At 35.8% G+C, this 20304-nt stretch overlaps 1 protein-coding gene and 1 non-coding gene across 8 annotated transcripts in view; one reads left to right on the forward strand and one right to left on the reverse strand.

Annotated features, from left to right (window-relative positions):
- Positions 1-20304, forward strand: part of MAPK10 (mitogen-activated protein kinase 10) — a 295270-nt gene that overhangs the window by 68919 nt on the left and 206047 nt on the right. The gene's annotated exons all lie outside the window — the stretch shown is intronic.
- On the reverse strand, positions 3991-4095 carry LOC117804538. Its single transcript, XR_004629014.1, has one exon. It is a non-coding gene; the product is annotated as a U6 spliceosomal RNA (small nuclear RNA).

The raw sequence follows: 20304 nt of genomic DNA on the forward strand, positions 1-20304 counted from the left end.
AATATAGCTAGGTAGGCAGATCCAATTCATTACACTTATGCTAATTGTCTTTATTGAAAGAAAAAAATAAAATTCTTTTATCTTTTTTCTTAAAGTATAATTGACATCTAACGTTCTATTAGTTTCAGGTGTGCGGCATAATGATTCGTATTTGTATACATGGTGAAATGATCACCACATTAAGTCCTGTTACCATCTGGCACCACACAGAGTCACGTTTTTTTTTTCTTATTATGATGAGAACTTTCAAGATCTTCTCTCTTAGCAACTTTCAAATACGCAGTACAATATTATTGACTATAGTCACCATGCTGTACATTACATCCCCATAGCATTTATTGTATAATTGGAAGTTTGCGCCTAAACTTGTATCTTTATGACAAACAAGAAGTAGCGTCATGAAGCCAAACAGAAGTTTAAATTCCCACAGAGCCGGGGAAAGGAATGCCATCCACCCTCCTAGAAGTTCACACTTCAAAGAAATTGCTCTGGGTGTCTGAAAAATGCATTCCTGGGATGCAGAACCAGTGTGAGGTTTATTAATCTTTTAAAAGATTTATATACATCTCAAAAAGACACAGAAAGCATTTGATCAAGTTTTCTAAGGTAAATGTAAAGGATGGGGAGGGTACTCTTCCCTTTGGCACTAGGAAAAAATTAAGTGTTTTTTTTAGAACTGTATTTGCCTTTGCAATTTCTCATTTTTGCTGCTAGTTTATAGTTGCACTATAGTTTTTTAATTATCTCCATTTCTGTTTCTCCTTTTTCTGAGTGGTTTGCAGTTGTATAAATATCCAGCAAATCCATAATAAAATACAAAACCAAGCAATTATCAGAATTACAATAGGATGAATTTTAAAAATTAATACAATGTTCACCTTGAGGGAATATCTTTTTTTTAGTAATATCTTTAAATATAACACACTAATGGTATAATTCTTCATTAGAAATTTTGATTCTTGATTAGCAGTGCATAACATTTTCAATGTACATTACATTCACAAACTCTATTGAAGACTTGCTTGTGCTTTCCTAAGATTAACTATTTCAGTATTATTTTGTAATTTCTTATGAAATCTTACCCAATCCACGGTTGTAATCTAATAATCTGAATTTTTAATTATGAGTTTTTCTTATGAGACCAAATGAATTTCTCCTGAGGTCTCATCAATCATATAAGTAATATTGCATTTACGTGTTAATCTAGGCCCCTTCAGTAATTATTCCGTCTTCCCAAATAATTTTTCCTATATGCAAAACACGAAGATACCCATGGCTGTTCTCTAGTATCAAAGTCTTATTATGAGGCACCCATTGAAGGATACGGATTAGACTTCTAGTGTTTAATGTATAATGAGTTGTCTTGAGAACAAACCCAAACTGGGACATTTTTTGCATCAGTCTAATCAATAGTTGTATTGTCCATTAAATCTCCATGAATAATGGGCCTCCATCTTTGTTTGCTCTTCATCCTGGACCTGGAGAGAACTTGCATGATGGGCAATTGGGATATGGTGAAATGCCTGTGCGTCTTTTCTCAATGAGCCTACATTCCAATAGGGTTTCCTTTCCCTTTAACTTATTGTCTCAAACACCAACTCAAGAAATTTTGTTCCTTTTCAGTCAAAGTGTAATCTGAGGACAGCGTTTTCAGAAGAAGACTCAGGGCCACTTCTCACAGACTTTGGATAACAACATCAGGGCACACACACAACATGTTTGTGGTTGGCCACAAATAAGGGAACCCAACATTTACAAACTCGAGCAGCAAGGCAATTCGTTAGAAGGGCATACGATGGCTCACAGAGCAGCAGGAGCACTGGAGTTAGGGGGGCTAGCAAAAAAGAGGTAGGCCGCTGAGAACACAGCCTGATTTCAATCCGGGAGAGTTTGTCTGGAGTGCTGGGAACTTTTTGTTTGCTTGATTCTACTAATGCTGCCCCTTCACACATTATACTTGCAGGAGTCAAAAATTTCCATCACCAGTATCTGATCAACTAGAGCCATCTTCCAGTGATGTCAGCTCCATTATAGCAGGAGAGTAAAGGGAGGGAAAGAGTTACCCCACTTTGCCTTCTAGAGTGGGAGCTGTCACTCTGCCTCCAAACTTCTGTCAAATAATTGGTGCTCACTTTATGCACGCACTCTTCTAAGTGCTTTGCATATATTAATTCATTTATTCTTACAGCAACTGTATGTGGCAGATATTATTTTTCCTGTTTGTACAGTAAAGAAACTGGGCACAAGAAGTTAATTTATTTAATTTAATTTTTAAATTTAAATTTTATTTTTTAGATGTAGTTTACCCCAATCACACAGTAAGTGGTAGAGAGAGACTCTAAGCTAGGCACTCAGGTTGCAGAATGAGTGCCCTTCTCAGTGTTGCTCAGCCTTACCAAAGATGAGTGTTCAGAGGTTTTACTATAAAGAAAAGGAAAGAAAGACAGAAAAAGAGAAAATGACAAATCAAATCAACAGCAAATCAACAATCAAATGTTTGGTTTGTTTGGTGATAAAATATGTAATTTCTATCTTTCTCTTTATTTTATGTATTGTAAATTCATGTGTTTTTTAAACACGTAATTTTAATATCATGTTAGATTTATAAGAGATTTGCAAAGACAGTAGTTTCCATATGTAGTCTTTACTCAGCTTCCCTACAGTTAAAAGAAATTAACATTACATAGCCATCGAAGAATGAACAAAACAAAGAAATTAACAGTGATCCATCACTATTAACAAACTACAGACTTAACCAATTTCCTGTTTTTCCACTAATGTCCTTTTTCTGTTCTAAGTCCAGTGCAGGATCCTACTTGCATTTACTTACCATGTATGTCTCTTTACCTCCAACCTATACCAGTTCCTTGTGACTTTCATACTTTGAATGAATAATGGTCAAGTATTCTGTAGAACATTCTTCAATTTGGGCTTGCTGATGTTTTCTTATGATTCGATTAAGGTTATGAATTTGGAGGAAGAATGCCCTTTCTGGTGCATTCTATCAGGGAGTTATATAATATCAATATGTTATATTATTAGGATTTTAACATTGAGTGCTTGGTTATGGTGGCTGTTTTATTTTTTAATCATAATATTTCTTCACTTTTAAAAATATTGCTAACATTTCCAATCATTTTAGTAGATTTTATTTATTTTTTTTTATTACAGGTTTTCTTATATTGCAAAACCTCTAACTCATATGGATTCCTAGACCATATATAACTCATTCTTGCTCTTCAGTAACCAAGTCCTTGTGATTTAGAACATAATCTGTTCCTTAAGCCACACATAACTAAATGCTCCATCTGATGTGTAATAAGCTAGGTGAAAGATGAGCAGTCCACTCTGTCCATGGTTTGGAGTAAACTCGATAGCCAAAGGCAATCCTTATTCTGATACTAAATGTAGTACCACACCAGAGAGTTAGTGAATTATAGTCAGTTCTATTTAATGAGTATCCAGGCCATTTCTTTTGGTGTTCTTGAAAGCTACATTTGTTAGTAAGGCCTTGAGGCCAATTTGCCTATTAGCTTAGGTTTTATGATACTGTGTACAGCTCATTTAAAACAATTCTCCATATAAAATTGTACATCTGTCTTTCGATATGTGTAAAATATGCAAAAATAGTGGTGTAGACAAATTATTGTTAAAGAAAACCATTTTGCAGTTGTCCCTGTGTAAGCCCGTGATCTTTTGTAATTTGTACACTTTGCTTATAACTGAAGTACATATTTAAAAACCATTATGATTTTATACTTTCACATTTCATACATATGCACAATGAATTTTATATGTATTTAATGTAATTTATTCTTATTATTTAAACTCTTCCTTATACTAGAGAGCCAATCTGTAAACTATTTTAATTTTTTGCAGCTTTAGGAGTACTATTACTGGTTGTTTGTGTATGTTTGTTTGTTTCCTCTTCAAAATAAATAGTAACATCTGTTCTAGGCCTCCAACAGACAGTGAAATTTTTTTTTTAAAAAAAGTATGGAATGCTTCATGAATTTGCGTGTCATCCTTGCTCAGGGGCCATGCTAATCTTCTCTGTTGTTCTAATTTTAGTATATGTGCTGCCAAAGTGAACACTATAGTGAAAATTTTTAATGTTTGGTAAGCCATTCGTTAAAATGAAATTTAGATGGGTGATAATGATGATGTGGCTAAGAATAGAAAAAGATTAAAGTATATGATAAGTCAGTGTTTAGTGTGCTACAGTTCTAACAATGTTCTTTTATTTATCAACTTGGAACATGGTAATCCTGGTTATTTAGTACCTCATTCTTGTGTATTTTGCTTTTGCAAAAGGAACTTAGCACTTAAAAAAGTTACCTCTACTTAGACATGCAGTCACATAATCATTAGTTTTTATCTCAAAGCTTGGGCACATTAAGAGCATCTCAGTAATCTTAGTATTTTAAGTTTGTTATATGGTTACCCTAAAGCAATTTTATTAGTTTTTCACTGCTAAGAGCTAGTATGGAATTCTAGAGCCCTGGCTTTCAACCTTAACATGAATATGTGAGAAATCATAAAAATTAAAAAAAGAAACCCTCAGTTTATCTTCCAGGATACGCTACAAATGATATATCTACAAAGCAGTTTTTCCTTTTTTATTTTTTGTTTGTTTTCAGGTGAGTGTGGGAGAAGCCATTTGGCAAAGGGAGCAGGATATGAAATTAGAAATTAAATATTTCCATAGATCCTTTTAGGTTTCTGGACAGATTAGAGAGCCGTCACTCACAGAGAGCATGCCTTGATGGTGTGCTGGAGCTGGCAGGCACCAGCTTGCAGGAACCAGTTGTTAAATGCTAAGGAGTTTTGTCACCCAGTTATTAAACATAACCATTATTAAAAATCAAAATGTATAAGCTCACAATTAAATACTATTAAAGAAAAAGGTAATAAAGACTCAAGACTCATCATCTCCTAATTTTTAAGTTATGCTTTAGTATTGCTAATTATTTAATTTATGCTCTTGAAGTGATTTATATCTGTATCTTCGAAATACAACGATGTGCCAATGGCCACCTTCTCCCAATTCTGTGCATAGAGACTTTATGTTGGTAGCTTGATAAGCTTATGATTAACATTATAAGTATGTATTCTCTTAAAAAAAATAAAATTAAATATGGTGGGAGACCATGTGATTTAAAATCACTGTTCTCTGATCATTACTGACTTTCTGTCAGTCAAACACACTACTCTCCTATGCACCTCAGGGTATGTGAGTTTGCTGCTGTATTCCCTCTTTTTGGGATCCTTTCCCCTCCACTGTACACTTGGATATCTTTTTTCCCATCAGAGTTTATATGTCATTTTTTTCAGGAAACCCTTGTCTGATTATCCTGTGTCAGATAGCCAACCCTGTCCTGCCTATTCCCTCACCTGACACATTTGCTGTTCCTTCACATGGTCTTTCTTTTCCTTAGAACATTTACTCTTTATTGAAAGTATATGGTTTATTTGTTTTTATGTTTACTGTCTTTCTACCTTACTATAATATAAACTCCCCAAGGGGAGGAATCTTGTATTAGCTTTTTATTTCTGGTTTTTCAATGCCTAAAAGAGGGCCAGGCACACAGTAGATGGCCAGTATATTTCTGTTTTAAAAAATTATTTAATATTTGAATAGACAATATTAATGAAAGTCATCCAATTTAAATAGAGGTTGAGAGATAAAGTATTTGAATATGAGATAAAATGAAATTAGACTCCTACCACTTGACAAAAAAAAAGGCTCTAAGATACTGAGATAAGCTATTACAAAGAAAACACTTTTTTTTTGAGGGTGGTGTCATTTATATACATAAAAAGATACTGAACTTGTGCTAAATTTCCTGAGGGATGGAATTTGGAAATAGATTATGTCAAAATTCTAGTTAGAGGGGCGCCTGGGTGGCACAGCGGTTAAGCGTCTGCCTTCGGCTCAGGGCGTGATCCCGGCGTTATGGGATCGAGCCCCACATCGGGCTCCTCTGCTATGAGCCTGCTTCTTCCTCTCCCACTCCCCGTTTGTGTTCCCTCTCTCGCTGGCTGTCTCTATCTCTGTCGAATAAATAAATAAAATCTTTAAAAAAAAAATTCTAGTTAGAGAGGGGATTTGTACATTACATTAATTATTCTGTACTCATCTGTGGAAATAATCCTTCTCAAGCAACATAATTTACATGAATGAGGGAGAGGGTTTTATTTTAAGGAACAGCAGCATATTCAGATTTTTTTGTGGAAATCCTCCAGCTACAGAAGCTAACTGTCAAAAACTACTTTCTTTCACAGAAGGCTTTTGTAAGGTGGAAGCTGAGGCTGCAGTTCTATTCCAAGCCAAACTTTGTACAATATGAGCAAATGAAACGCAAGAGAACATTTTCAGTGACTTTGATGAGGGTAGCTATTTCTAATATTTAAGAGCCTAGTCAAGTTTATTGCTGCTGTTTAAAAAGTGTGATTGGGAGGGATAGATTGACTGTAATCTATCCATGTAGATTATGTATGGTTCACAAACAGGAGGAGTAAAGGGTAACAGGGATATTGCTTAAAAGGAGTAATGTGGAAACAATGAATCATGGAACACTACATCAAAAACCAAGGATATACTGTATGGTGACTAACATAACATAATAAAAATTATTAAAAAAATAAAACAACACAATTGTAAAAAAAAAAAGGACTAATGTGGAGGTTAGCATACATTTTGGGGAAAGAACATTTATTTGTTATTTCATTCATTTATCCCACAGACAGTTTTTAAGCATTAATTCTGTGTTAGGATTGTTTTAGGTGCTGGGAATACATGAGAAAAATACTTTCTATCTTTAAACAGTCTAATAGTGGAATAAAACAACTAAACAGGTTATTGCAACACAGTGCGATAAGTGGTAGGAGGAGAATGTTCAAGGCTTTTTAAGAGCACATGAAAGAGACAACTACCTAGATTTATGATGTTGGAGAAGTTGATCACATGATCATGATTCACCTTGTGGGTTAAGAAGTCTCTGACTGGTATGCAAAGAAAGAATTGAAGACTATGTTGTGCAAACAAAAGTTTAAAAACTGGCTCTTCAGAGGAACAAAACTTCAGATTTGTGCCATTTGCCCATTTCTATGGTGTAAATATTTCCACTATGCTGACTTTAAAGCTCCCAAGCCAGTAGACATGTTATATTTGAAGCTACAAGAGAAGGAGAGTAAATGACAGAGGAAGGCTCCTGGAAAATGAGATAAAGATAGGTTCAAGATCAAAGGAGGTTGAATAAGTCCTCAACTAACCAAAGGGAATAAGAATAAGGGTGTGGATCCAGGTATGTTTTGTGGCTTATGGTTAAGGTTAGAGCTATGATATACAGAAATAATCGGAAAATTTTTCTATCTACTGTTTTGATGGGGACCGCTAAATTGTCCTCTGGTATTAATTTTCTTTTATTCTTATTAGTAAAGAACCTCCCTTGTAATGGTCTTCCTTGCAGGTAATGTGGTTATGTGACTATGTTTGGGCTAATGGGATAGGAATGGGATGATGTGTATATCTTTTAGGAAAGGTACAGTAAGTGGCTTACCCAGGATTACGCTTTCTCCTTCCACCTGACTGGGAACTGACTAAAATGGCAACCAGTCTTGGATACAAAGATGAAAACCACATGTTTTCATCATGTGAGGGCATGAGCCAACCTGTCTGTTTGGGATCCTGGCTATCCTACTGTGCAAAGCCTAGACTGCTTGCCTATCTGCCTTTGTATGTTATGTCAGAAGAAAATAAGCATCTATCTTATTTAAGTACTGGATTTTAGAGTCTCTTTGTTACAGCAGTTTAGACTGTACCCTGACTAGTACAGACAGATTCTATATTCTCTGTGAATGAGGGGATGAAATTATTTTCTAAGAATTTAGAGTTGGTTGGAAAGGGCATACAGTTTGAAAGGAGTGAAATTAGTTTAATAGCTAGGGGGTAGGGGATAGGATAATAGAGGTAAGTACTAGGAAAATATAGAAACATTGCTTGGTAATCTTGAGGAATAGAAGACCACTGATCATGGAAAAAGGAAACGATATAAATATGAATTAACTAAATAAACTCAACAAAATAGAGGAAAGCCCTAACAAACAATTTTAATGTAGGCCATACTATTTCTACAGACATGTTCTCATTTCTCAGACTTATAGTTAAAAACCATTTAATGATAGTAAAGATCAGAAGTATATTTTCAATGTTACATACTTATGTTTTTATTTTATATTTTGAGAGAGAGAGAATGTGAGCGAGCAAGCAGGGGTGGGAGGGGCAGAGGGTGAGGGAGAGAGGGAATCTTAAGCAGACTCCATGCCCAGCACAGAGCCCAATGTAGGGTTCGATCTCCAACCCTGAGATCATGACCTGAGCCAAAATCAAGAGTCAGATGCTTAATCAAATGAGCCACCCAGGCACCCCTCAATGTTACAGACTTATTGAAAAGCTATACATAAATAGCTTATAGGCTTGCTTGACTTTGAAGCCAAATATACTAGCTATATTTAATCACCAGATCAAATAAGAATAAAGTGCTAAGATCATTGAAATTAAGACAAAATTTGTTTTACCCTAATCATGGGAAGTTTCTTAAAGGAGGTGGCTTTTTAATTAAAATTCAAAATTCATATGTCTTTACACTTTGAAAACTAGAGCTCATATTATTGATTTTACCTTTCTAATATCATGCATCTTTTCAAGAGGTAATAAAATCATATTTGACTTTAGGATCTTTTAGGCCTAGACAGATGTAACACCATAGTAGTCTTTCATAAAATGGTGAAACTTTTTGTGGTATTTAATGTTCTTTGGGTTTTCAACGTTTGATAAAATGTGATTTTAGTGTGATATTCCCAGTATGGACCATGTAGAATTAAATACTTGGAATCACTCATTAGAAGTAGACTATATAATTTTCTTGTCATAGATTTCACTTTTATTTTACCTGAAAGATGATGTATATTATTTTAAGTTGTAACCTTCTTTATATTCTCTTTTATATTCTAACAATGGAACACCTAGTAGTCCTATATGTTGCACAAAATTTGGTAGAATCTTATTCCCTAAGTAGTTACGGGGTGGGGGGTAAGGATTTTTACATTTCTGCTTATTTATCAGGTAGTGTAATTAGAAGTGCTTCTTTGAGAATCCCCCACGATCAGAATAAACCATATTTATCCTGTGGAAAAAAAAAAACTGGTGTATGTTCACCCAGTGACTGCACAAAATTATTATCATAGGTTTAGTTTTCTTTGTTTTTTTTTTTGTTTTTTTTAAGATTTTATTTATTTATTTGACAGAGATAGAGACAGCCAGTGAGAGAGGGAACACAAGCAGGGGGAGTGGGAGAGGAAGAAGCAGGCTCATAGCAGAGGAGCCCAGTGTGGGGCTCTAACGCCGGGATCACACCCTGAGCCAAAGGCAGACGCTCAACGACTGAGCCACCCAGGCACCCCCAAGTATTTGAGTTTTATGTAAAAACCACAAAAATGATAAATTAGTTCTGCATTTGAAATACTTTAGTTTTTCATGAAAGTCAAATATGATGAAGACAAAAACTTTCAAACAGTATTAATATCTGAGTGTTAGGAGAGTCAGACTTGGTGACTCTTGGTAAGAAGTCAAATTCTCTGGACATCATAAACACAATTACAGATTGAATTGGCTTCCCCTAAAATATTTTATCAACCTTGTGACCATGAGCCAGTTAATATCTATGTTATAAAAGTACAAATGAAACATATTTACTATTTTCCTTTGGTTGATTTTATTGATAGGACTTTAGAAAAGTATGAAATGTGAACTGTTATTTTGAGAATTTTTTGGATTTTGCTAATAGGTGCAGCTTATATCTTGGCTTTATTAACTGCTCAGAACGATTGCCTTTCTTTTGTTAGGCCCTGGGCAAGATTAAATTCTGCATCACACAGCTTTTATTTTTCCTTTTATTACAATGGAACTTGTGGTTTCCCTAAAGCAAGAATGCTGGTGTGTACCCTATATTAAAAAGAAATTGTAGACTTAAAAACATTTCAATAGAATAATGACGATTCCATAATTAGATATGTTAAAATATTAGTTTTCACTTGGTTATTTTATTTTGTAGAATTTTTTAAAGCCCTTCAAAATAACATTGTGATATATTTAAAAGAGGGCTGCTATAGACCCACTATCCAGGAGGGCAAGTGCACATTTTATGGATGGCTGCTAAAGTGAATTTCTAGGTAAAAGATCAAATCATTTGCTAATATTAGTGCATTTCACAAGAGGAGCAGGTGATGCAATTTGCATGTTTGGCCCCAGGATGTGTGAGACCTCCTAAGGTTGAACTATCCAGCAAATATCCTCAGAAAAGGTGGAATTGAGACAGAAGCAAATGGCAGGAGTGGTTTGCCCATTTTAGCCCACTTCTGTTTGGACTATTCTTATATAGACACAAGCTACCTTGAAAACAACATCAACAATAATAAAAAGAAAAGTGGCAAAGTAAAAGAAATAATTTTTTAAGTGCTGATTAGGTATATTGTGTTTTTATGTTTCTCACCCAAAATATTTAACTTAAAATTTAATAATTAATATAAATGTGTGGAAAAAATAAAGTTCCAGCTCTATTTCATACTATACAGAAATTAAGTTGGATTAGAGACTTAAATATATAAGCTAAAGGCATAAAACTTCTAGAAAAAATAAAAAATATATTTTACACTTTAGGGTATGTGGAACTTCTTTGGAATGAGAAACCATTAACTATTAAATAAAAAATATGATCAGGCGCCTGGGTGGCTCAGTCAGTTGTGTCTGCCTTCGGTTCAGGTCATGATCCCAGGGTTCTGGGATTGAGTCCCACATCAGGCTCCCTGCGCAGCAGGGAGTCTGCTTCTCTCTCTGCCTCTCCCACTGCTCCTTCTCTCTCTCTCTCTCTCTCTTGCTCACTTTCTCTCTCTCAAATAAATAAATAAAATCTTTAAAAAATATGATAAAAATAAGAGGGTAAATTCCTCTTGTTCAAAAACAGTGCTAGGAAGAAGAAAAAGTAAGCCATATACTGGAATTAAATATTTGAATATAGAATCTAATGAACGTGTTCTCAGAAACATACATTATACAATATAGTGATTCAGCTTCTCTATATGTTATGTTATGCTAAGCTCACCAAAGTGTCATCTGTCACCATACAACACTACTACAATACCATTGACTATATTCCCTATGGTGTACTTTTCATTCTCGTGACTTTTTCATTCCATAATTCCAAGCTTGGATCTCCTACTCCCCTTCACCCATTTTGCCCATCCCTTCACCCCCTTTCCTCTGTCAAGCATCAATTTGTTTTCTCTATTTATAGGTCTGATTCTGCTTTTTATTTGTTTATTCATTTGTTCTGTTTTTAGATTTCATGCCATATAGGTAATATCATATGGCATTTGTCTTTCTCAGTCTGACTTCACTTAGCATAGTGCCCTCTAGTTCCAGCTATGTTGAAAATGGCAAGATCTCATCCTTTTTTATGGCTGCATAATATTCGTGTGTGTGTCTGTGTGTGTGTGTGTGTTTCCATATTTTGGCTATTTTAAATAATGCTGCAATAAACATAGGGGTGTATATCTCTTTTCACATTGGTGTTTTTGTTTTCTTTGAGTAAATATCCAATAGTGGAATTATTGGATCATATGGCATTTCTATTTTTAATTTTTGAAGAACCTCCATACTATTTTCCACAGGGGTTGCACCAATTTACCTTCCCACCAACCATGTGTGAGGTTCCTTTTTCTCCACGTTTGCCAACACTTGTTATTTTTATCTCTATAATTTCCAGTATATGAAATCTACATAATGTCTTTTTTATTCTACCCATTCTGACAGGTGTAAGGTGATATCTCGTGGTTTTGATTTGCATTTCTCTGATGATTATTGATGTTAAGTGTCTTTTCATGTGTCTGTTGGCCATCTGTATGTCTTCTTTGGAGAAATGTCTTTTCAAGTCTACTGCCCATTTATTAATGCGATTGTTTGTTTGGTTCATTGTTTTTTGATGTTGAGTTGTGTGAGTTCTTTATATATTTTGAATATTAACCCCTTTATTGGTTATATCATTTGCAATATTAACCCCTTTATTGGTTATATATTTGCAAATATCTTCACCCATTCAGTAGATGGCCTTTTTGTCTTGTTGATTTCCTCTGTTGTGCAAGAGCTTTCTATTTTGCCCCAATAGTTTGTTTTTCATTTTATTTCCCTTTTCTTAGGAGACCTATCTAGAAAATATGTTGCTATGGCCAGTGTCAGAGAAATTACTGCCTATGTTCTCTTATAGGGTGAGGAGGTTTATGATTTCAGGTCTCAAATATAGGTCCTCAGTTCACTTTGAGTTTATTTTTGTGTATGGTGTTAGAAAGTGGTACAGTTTCATTCTTTTGCATGTAGCTGTCCAGTTTTCCTAACATCATTTGTTGAAGACACTGTTTTTTCCCCATTGTATATTCTTTCCTTGTCAAATGTTAATTGACCACGTATGTATGGGTTTATTTCTGGGCTCTATTCTGTTCTGTTGATCTACGTGTCTACTTTTGTGCTTGTTTTTGTGCTTGTTTTGATTACTATAGCTTTGTGTTACATCTTGAAATCTAGTATTGTGATATCTCTGGCTTTTTTCTCAAGATTGCTTTGGCTGTTTGAGGTCTTTTGTGGTTCCATACGACTTTTAGTATTATTTCTTATAGCTCTGTGAAAAATGCTGTTGGTATTTCGGTAGGGATTGCATTGAATCTGTAGATTGCTTTGGTTCCCAGAATATATATATATATGTATTTTTTTTCTTTTCAGATTTTTTATTTAAAATCTAATTAGTTAAGGGGCGCCTGGGTGGCACAGCGGTTAAGCGTCTGCCTTCGGCTCAGGGCGTGATCCCAGCGTTCTGGGATCGAGCCCCACATCAGGCTCTTCTGCTATGAGCCTGCTTCTTCCTGTCCCACTCCCCCTGCTTGTGTTCCCTCTCTCACTGGCTGTCTCTATCTCTGTCAAATAAATTTAAAAAAATCTAATTAGTTAACATACAGTGCAATATTGGTTTCAGGAGTAGTATTCAGTGATTCATCACTTACATACAACACCTAGTGCTCATCATAATAAATGCCCTCCTAATACCCATCATCCATCTAGCCCATCCCCACCCACCTCCCTCCATCAACCCTCAGTTTGTTCTCTATCTTTAAGAGTCTCTTATGGTTTGTTTCCCTCGCTTTTTTTTTCTTTTCTTTTTTTTTCCCCCTTCCCTGTTTTGTTTCTTAAATTCCACATATGAGTGAAATCATAGGTATTTGTCTTTCTCTGACTGACTTACTTCACAGCGTAATACACTCTAGCTGCATCCATGATGTTGCAAATGGCAAGATTTCATTCCTTTTGATGGCTGAGTAATATTCCATTGTATGTATATACCACATATTCTTTATCCATCCCAGAATATATTTTAAAAAAATTCCTATGGATCAATAGTAAAATGACAAATGAGCCAGTTGAAGAAATTGGGGAAAAGATTTGAACAGACACTTAACAAAAGAAGACATAGGAAGGGCCAAAAAGCACTTGAAAGTCATCAACATTATTAGCCATCAGAGAAATGCAAATTAAAACCACAATGAAATACCATATTTTACCCACTAGGATGTCCCCTCTACCAAATGGTGGTATGTGGAGCAACTAGACTTTCACCTATTGCTAAAGAGGACAAAATGGTACAACTACTTCAGAAAGCAATTTGGCAGTTTTTTTTTCTTTTTCTTTTTTCTTTTTCTTTTCTTTCCTTTCCTTTCGTCTTTTCTTTTCTTTCCTTCCTTTCCTTTCGTCTTTTCTTTTTGTTTCTTTTCCTTCTTCTTCTTCTTCTTTATAAGATTTGTTTATTATTTGAGAGAGAGAGTGTGTGTGCATGAGTGAGTGGAGGAGGGGCAGAGAGAGAGGGAGAGAATCCAAAGCAGATTCCCCGCTGAGCATAGAGCCCCATTTTGGGCTCACTATCATGCCCCTGAGATCATGATCTGAGCCAAAACCAAGAGTGGGATGCTTAACTGACTGAGCCACCCAGGTACCCAGCTTTGGTTTTTCTTAAAAAGTTAACATATGCCTACCTATGACCCTGTAATTCCACTCCTAGATGTTTACTTATCCAAGAGAAATGTCTTTCCACAAAAAGACTTGTACTTGAATGTTCATAGCAATTTTATTTATAATTGCCCCAACCTAGAAACACCTCCCAAATTTCAACAACAGGTGAACAAATAAATCAATTGTGGTATTTTCATTCAGAGAAATCATACCCATTAATAGAAAAGAATTAAATAGTGATCCATGGTGCAACATACATGAACTTATAAACATCATTCTGAGAAAAATCAACCAGGCACATATGATTTGATGCTGCGTGATTGCATTTTATAAAGTGCAAGAACAGGCAAAACTAATCTATGGCAATAAAATTCAACACTGGTTGCTTATGGGGTGTGAGGATGGTCTAGAAGTGACACAGGGATCTTCTAGGATGATAGATATGTTTGATGTTTTTATGGGGTTAGTGGCTGCAGGGTGTATATATGTATCAGAAATCATCAAATTATACATTTAAGATTTGTGCATTTCACTATCCATTGATTTTTATGTCAATTAAAATTTTAATTCTTAATTATAATAGTGTATCCTAAATGGTACAAGAGGTGGTTCAAAGGAGTTAAATATAAATGTCATTTTTTTAAAAGATTTTATTTATTTATTTGACAGAGATAGAGACAGGCAGCGAGAGAGGGAACACAAGCAGGGGGAGTGGGAGAGGAAGAAGCAGGCTCACAGCGGAGGAGCCTGACATGGGGCTCGATCCTGTAACGCCGGGATCACGCCCTGAGCCGAAGGCAGATGCTTAACCGCTGTGCCACCCAGGCGCCCCATAAATGTCATTTTTATCTTAATGGCAAAGGTAAACAAAAGGCATTTGATTTATCTTCTACTGTTTTATCAGTAGGAGTCAAAGAATATAAGCTCTGGGACTTCCTAGGACCTGGCTTTCCCTTCCAAATTTCATGTGTTTTACAACTATCTGGATTCTAGAAATTTTAAATTAGTTTTCATATTCTTCTGCACACAAAATTCTAGTTACACTACACTATGACAATATTTTGCCTTCCAAAATTTTTGATAGTAATTATTAAATTTATAATGGTGATCTGCACATTTCACAATTAGTATTCACTGATTTTTGTTCATCTCTCACTTTCCTTCACTCTTTTCTATTTCAGGCAAAGAGTAAGTGAAAATTATCACCTAAGATTATACTAAAATGTTGAGTGCCTGAAATCAAATTAATCTCTTCATTTCATGTGCCAGAATGTTGAGCAAATTTTGAACAGTAAGATCCCAAATTTCTAGTTGAAATTATAAATATTAGAATTTTGCATTCAATTTCCATGCCTAAATGGATGCCACAATAAATTGATTCATGTAATACTTTAAAAATACTTTTTATTTTTTTTGAAAAAAATTAAGGTGTTTAAGTTAATATCTACATTTTTTCTTATTTGAAATTATAAACTCTCTCTTATAAATTGATGTTATATTTTCAAAATACTCTTAATAGTCTTTGAATTATAATATGCAGTTATTCAGAAAATAGTCTCAGGATAACATATTTTACTTCAAAAAATAAATGACTTTAAAATTTTTAAAATTTAGGCCAGCTTGTCATAGAAATGTGTTTTAATCAGAATTTTCTTATTAAATATTTTCACTGCTATTATACAGGAACCTCAAATATTATATGACTTTAAGAACTGATGACAAATATTGAATTTTGTGTATTAGTATGAGGCTTAATTAGTTTCTTATATTCTGTATTTTGTTATCTAGGAATTTATTGTTAATCTGACTGTGGCTGGGTTTGGGTGACTGGGGGAGCAAGGTATACAGTATTTGACGTGGAGGTGCTCTCCAAATGGCAGTAGACAAAGGGAGGAAAAAATAATATTGAATTAATAAATGTTGTGGGCTGCATTGAGGTGAGAGTAGATATAGAGATGTGGGGTCTTGAGTGCTAAGACAAAATGTACAGACTCAATATGCCCACAGGCACTCAAGCACTGAATTATTAAAACCTAGGAATTTAGAGGAAGAACTTAAGAAGTGTAATGAGGTAGTCATGGTGATAAAAAGGGAAGATTTTAGAAGATACAATTTGAATTATGTGTAAGAATTATGTGTAAGAAGAGATTTAAAGCGGTGAGTCTAGCAAAGAGAAATTTGAATTTGTTAAAATGACAAGAACCAAATACATTAAGGTGTTCAGGCATATGTCATAATGACACAATGTACTCACGATATAGCCTAATAGCTCACTCTCGTAGACTGGCGGGTTCTAATGATATATGTAGGTTATGTTTAGGAAGCCTGGAGAGGAACACAAGAGAATATGGCATTACATTGCAATAATTTGTTTACTTTTTATCTCAGAGTATAGGAATTACTTTTACCTTTGTGTAGCCTTCATATATATTTTTTAAAGATTTTATTTATTTATTTTAGTGAGAGAGTGTGCCTGAGCAGGATGAGTAGCAGAGAGAGAGGGACAAGTAGACTCTGCCCGAGTACCAAACCCAATGCGGGGCTTGATCCCACAACCTGAGATTATGACCTGGGCCAAAACCAAGAGTCAGATGCTTAACCAACTAAGCCACCCAGGCACCCCTAGCCTTTATATTTTGAACATAGAAAGGTGCACTGTGGCCATTTAATAAATGTTGGTAGACATTATGAAGTAAGTAATTAAATCATTACTGTACATATTATACTGTATACCATGCACTATTCTAGACACTGGGCACATATTGGAGAACAGCATAGAAATAGTCATGTCCCTCAAAGATTTTACATTCTACTGGGGGTGAGAGTGTGGAGGAGACAGTTATATGTAGTTCATTCATTCACATACTGGTAATTCCTATAAAGCACTTAAAAATGGGGTAATATATAGTAAAGGGTAGGGATGGATCAGTGGCTAGTGAGAACAATCAGAGATGGCCTCCGGGAGGATATAATGCTTTAATTAAGACCTGAATTGTGAGATGGAGGCATCCATATGAAGACCTGGGGAAAGAGTATTTCAACGAAGAGGGAACTTCAAAAGCAAATAAGCAATGGTGATGAGCTTTGCTTGTTCAAGAGAAAGAAAGAAGGACAGCTGGACTGGATTATAGTAAGCAATAGAGGATGGAGAGACATGAGGCCTGAGAGGCAGCCAGAGGCCATTAATGTAGAGCCTGTGGGCTGTGGTAAGGATTTTAGATTTCATTCCAGTTGTAATGGGAGCCAGGGAGATGGGGGAGTTGTGCGCTCTGATTTATGCTTTAGAAGGATCACTTTGGCTGCTGTGTGATGTCAAAACTGCAGACGGAGAGCAACTAGGAGGCTATTGGAATGGTTCAGGTGAAAGATTTTAAAGGTTTGGAATAGAGCTGTGGCAGTAAAGATAGAGTGAAAGTGACCTGATTTAGGATCTATTTTGTAGTGGAGTGGGCATGACTTCTGAAGAATTGTATGTGGTGTGTGAAGGGAAGACGCAGGACTGAGGAGGACACATAGGTTTTCCACTTGGGCAATTGGGGGGATCATGCAGCTATTTAGAGAGGTGGCAAAAATTTGGTGTAGGGAGTAATGTGTGTGTGTGTGTGTGTGAATAGTTTTATTTTGACCATGTTATTTCAATGAATGCATTTCGATAAATTTTTCCTGAGGACATCCTATATTCCAGCCACTGTTCAACATGCTGGGAAAGCAGAAAAAAAGAAAATAGAAACTCATCTTCAAAGAGCTGACCTAATTGAGGGAGACAAACAACAAATAAGTAAATATGTACTCTAGTGTGTTAGATATTGCTAATGTCTGTGGATAAACATAAAAACATAAGTGGGGGGAAGTACTGAAAGTGGAAGACCTCAGGACAGATAGGTTTTTAGAAGAAAAACAAGTATTTTAAAAGTATGGTCATGGAAGTCCATTTTAATAAGGTGACGTTTGACCAGAGGTTTGAAAAAAATGAGGGTACTAGACATGTGGATATCTAGGAAAAGGAGTTTCAGGTAGAGGGAACAGCAGATTTCCTTGCTTGTTCCTTCACCTGCCATGAAGCAGGTGTATGTTGGTCTTATTAGAGGACCAGCAGGGAGATCAGTGTGGAATGAACTGGGGTTGGAAGAATGATAGTAGATGATTCCAAGAGAGGCAGGGCACCAAATGATATAGGATGTTGTGAACCATTGTAAGGAATTTGCTTTTTACTCTGGGTGAGAAGCCAATGGTAGATTTTGAACAGAGGTATTGAGGGTTTTTTTTTTTTTTTAAGAGGGAGAGAGAGAGAGCACAAGCAGGGACAGGAGGGGCAGAGGGAAAGGGAGGGAGAGAATCTTAAGCAGGCTCCATTCCTAGTGCAGAGTCTGACATGGGGCTTGATCTCATGATTCTGAGATCATAACCTGAGCTGAAATCAAGAGTCCGATGCCTAACTGACTGAGCCACCCAGGCGCCCTGAGGAATTCATCTTTTTAAACAACATCTCTTCAGTTGTTGTGTTGTATATAGTCCCCAGAGAGGCAAGAACTGAGGGAAAGAGACTCGTTAGGAGGCTATTTTGATCATTTAGCCTTGAAATATTGGTGTTTTAGATCAGGATGGTAGTAGTGAGGATGATAGTAGGTGATTGAATTCTGGATATATAATGAAAGCAGAGCAGATAGGATTTGCTGAAAGATTGGATTTGGGGTGTTAAAGTAAAAGAGGAGAATCAATGATGGCTGCAAGCTTTTGGAAGGATAGAATTGATATCTATGGAAATGGAGGAATACCTCAGGACAGATAGGTTTTTAGGAGAAAAACAAGTATTCATTTCTGGGCATTTTAATTTTGAGAAATCTATTAGACATATAAGTGGTGATATGGAGTGTACACACACACACACACACACACACACACACACACACATTGGGCTTCAGTGGAGAAATCCTAACTATAGATATAAATTTGGGAGGGTCAGAATTAGATAATCGTCAAAGAGACAAAATGAGATAATTTAGGGAAGGAAAGGAGGAGAGAAAAGATCTGGGGACTGAAGTCTGGGCACTTCAACATTTGGAGGTCAGGAGATGTTGAGACTGAGGAGAGACCAAGTAGGCAGAGAACTCAAGAGACTAAATGAAGAAATTCTTTCAAAAAGGAGAGAATGGTTAACTATGTCATATGAGACCAGGAGATCAAGAATGTTTGGGGTCTGAAATCTTATCATTGGATTTGGCAACATGGAAGTCATTAAAATTTGACAAAATCTGTTTCAGTGGGTGGTAATGGCAAAAGGATAACTAGAATGGATTCAAGAAAGGAGAAAAAAAGGAATTTGAAAACAACAAATGTAGACTTTAAAGGAGTTTGTTGTGAAAGGATACAGAGGAATGGGATATATCTTGAATGGGACATGGGTTCGAGAGAAGCTGCTTTTTTTTTTAGATTTATTTATTTGAGAAAGAGAGAGAGCAAGTGAGAGAGAGTGAGCAGGAGGGGCAGAGGAAGAGGGAGAGAGAATCTGAAGCAGACTCCACACTCAGCACAGAGCCCAACGCAAAGTGTATGCATGACCCTGAGATCACAACCTGAGCTGAAACCAAGAGTTGGACACTCAACTGACTGAGCCACCCAGGCCCCCTTCAACAGAAACTTTTATTCTCTTTTTTAAGATAAGTGATGTAGACTCATCCATATGCTGGTGACAATGATTTAGCAGAATGTGAGAACTTGCTATAGGAAAGACTTTGAGAAAATGAGTTATTAGAGCAAGTGCTAGAGCATAAGAGAAAGGTTGGCAAAGATCTGAGCAGCAACACTACTTGCAATACAGTGGACCAAAAAACAGAGAGAGTAAGTATTAATAATGGAAAGATGAAGAAGAAAACATTTTGAATTATGATGTAAGGTTATCAGGTTACAGTGGAGGAGAAGGAGTTTTTGAAGATTTCAGGACAGCAAAGAGGAGTGAAACAGTCATTTGTGATCATGGGATTTGCATTTCTGAGGAAAGAACAATGGATTATTTGTAGCAATGCTAAGAAATATGGACTCAAATTTGAAGTGAGAGTAATCATTACAGTTAGGATTTTCTCCTCGTTCTGGCAAGAATAATTGGGTAGCTGTTTTTAACAAGCGCCAGGGTTTCTCCATGCAGATATCATGAAGGAAGTGCTTACCCCATTTTTAGTAAATAGCAACTCCATTCT

The sequence above is a fragment of the Ailuropoda melanoleuca genome, chromosome 11, assembly GCF_002007445.2.
Source record: "Ailuropoda melanoleuca isolate Jingjing chromosome 11, ASM200744v2, whole genome shotgun sequence".
In the NCBI taxonomy this organism is placed as follows: Eukaryota; Metazoa; Chordata; class Mammalia; order Carnivora; family Ursidae; genus Ailuropoda; species Ailuropoda melanoleuca.